This window comes from Nycticebus coucang, chromosome 9 (assembly GCF_027406575.1).
Source record: "Nycticebus coucang isolate mNycCou1 chromosome 9, mNycCou1.pri, whole genome shotgun sequence".
NCBI lineage: Eukaryota > Metazoa > Chordata > Mammalia > Primates > Lorisidae > Nycticebus > Nycticebus coucang.
The window spans coordinates 45,703,803-45,706,043 of NC_069788.1; the positions used below are offsets into that span (position 1 = coordinate 45,703,803).

Below are 2,241 nucleotides of genomic sequence, written 5' to 3' on the forward strand. Positions count from 1 at the left end.
TGGTGACCCGCTGTAGCTCTGGCAAAGTGGGGATGTTACTATACATTTCCACCCAGGCTGGGACAGGCACCTAAAGGAGGGACAGAGGAGAGGCCTCTCTCCTCGAGCGCAGCATGGGGTCAGGTGGCAGGAGAGCGCTGCTCACCCCAGGCTCGTGTATTCTGGGAACCTCTGATAAGTGAACAACTGGACCCCAGAACCATGGCTTTTTGTCTTTAGACTCCAATTTCCTCATCTGTCCGCTAGGATTCTAAACCTGGCTTCCTAGTTTCCCTCTGGAGAACCCCTGCTGGCTCTTATCGCTTACAGAATGGGAGCCAAGCATCGTCTGTGGTCATGTAAGACCCAGGGCCCCGGAGGCCCTTCCAGGCATGTTCCCCTTCTTCCCACACTAGGTACCCCCTGCTTCAACCACAGAGAACTTCTTACTGTTCCCCAGATGCGCTGCTCTTCCCCCAGTCTGGCACACCTTCTCTGTCCGGCAGAATCCTGCTCATCCCGGAAGACTCAATTGTCCAACATTCCCATTGTACCCTGTCCCCCATGGTTCTCCCTGACTGTCATCACACTGAAAACTTCTTGAGGGACCATGTTTTATTAGTTCCGTGTCCCTGAGGCCTGACAGAGCAGGTGCACACAACCCGTTTGTCCAGGGAGTGGTGCTCTCTGGGGGCCCCTCCAGTCACAGGATCCTGATGGGGGTGGTCTGAGCGTTGTGTGAGGGGGGATGGGGAGTTGGAGGAAGCTGACCTTGGGTCATGGCCTTGGGCTCTGGAGCTCCACTATCCTCTTCCCAGGAAAGTCCCAGAGTCTCAAAGTCCTGTGTCCCCTCTGGGAGTCACAGGATTAGAGTGTGAATTCAATAGGATTAGGTTTGACTGGGTGTAACAGAGAAACGAACCATCAATGAATTAAACAAGATAAGTATATTTCTCTCTCTCTCTCTCTCTCTTTTTTTTTGAGACAGAGTCTCTCATTCAGTTGCCCTTGGGTTGAGTGTTGCGGTGTTATTGCTCGTAGCAACCTCAAACTTTGGGATTCAAGTGATCCTCTTGCCTCAGCCTCCCAAGTAGCTGGGACTATAGGCGCTCACCATATGCCTGGCTGTTTTTAGAGACAGGGTCTTGCTTTTGCTCAGGTTGGTCTCCAACTCTTGCGCTCAAGTGATCCACTGGCCTCAGCCTCCCAGAGTGCTAAGATTACAGGCGTGAGCCACTGCACCTGGCAAAAAATATGGAATGCTTCACAAATTTGCGTGTCATCCTTGTGCATGGGCCATGGTAATCTTCTCTGTATCATTCCAATTTTATATAGGTGCTGCTGAAGTGAGCACTGTATTTCTTTCGCATGTGACAGTCCAGAGTAGAGGAGCCCAGGGATGGCTCAGCAGCTCTGGTCTGTCAGCCCTTGGGAACCTGTTCTTTTTTCTTATCAGCCATGCCCTGGCCTCCATTCCAGGTCTCAGCTCCATCACAGCTCCCCAGTTTTTACTTGGAGATCTCCTCTTATTCCTAGTCCACATGGACTGAGGGGGACTGACCTCACTCCTGTTCCAGGCGGACACCTGGTCTCAGCCTCATAAATCCATCAACACTAAGATTTGGGAGAGGTGCCCTGTTTTTCCAACTATTAGAATGAACACATGGGACTTCCCAGGGCCATCTTTGACCCTTGTGAATGAAGCCAGCCCAGAGGAGAGTCGTGACAGTCCTAAAGACAACACTTGAGCACCTAGATCCAGCCATATCTGAAGCTCCAGGCTTTTCATTGATTTGAGCCAATAAACCCACCCCTCTTTTAATTTTTCTTCATTTAGTTGATTACAGTTTCTATGACTTAAAACTTGATTTATACAAGGGCTTAGAATGTCATTCCTTGTGGTCGTTTGAATTTAAATAAAGGAACTCTGGGATGAAGATGCACCCAAACCCCAAAGGAATATGCTAGTGAAAGGAAAGCATTAGAACGTGTAGAATAGGCCTGTCCTCTCCAGCAAGCCCGGCGCCGTTGGCTCCATTCCCCTTGCTTTCATTTCCCCTGACTCCCAGGTCTCCTCCGTCTCTGCCCAGACCTTCCTCTGGACTCTGCAGCTTTGTGCTCTGTCCTGCTGCCTGCTGGACACGTCTGCTTGGAGAGCCCACACACTCACTCATTCAAAGCCACGTTCATCCCCCACCCCCATAGCCTGCTGCCCCTTTCATGGTGCTTGACCCCTTCTCCCAGCCCAGTCCCCTCCAGACC

The 2,241-nt window shown here is 51.2% G+C and overlaps 1 non-coding gene across 1 annotated transcript; it reads right to left on the reverse strand.

Moving 5' to 3' along the window:
* Positions 1-1,227: 1,227 nt before the first annotated feature.
* LOC128595041 (U6 spliceosomal RNA) lies at positions 1,228-1,333 on the reverse strand. Its single transcript, XR_008382735.1, has one exon. It is a non-coding gene; the product is annotated as a U6 spliceosomal RNA (small nuclear RNA).
* Between the last annotated feature and the right edge of the window lie 908 nt (positions 1,334-2,241).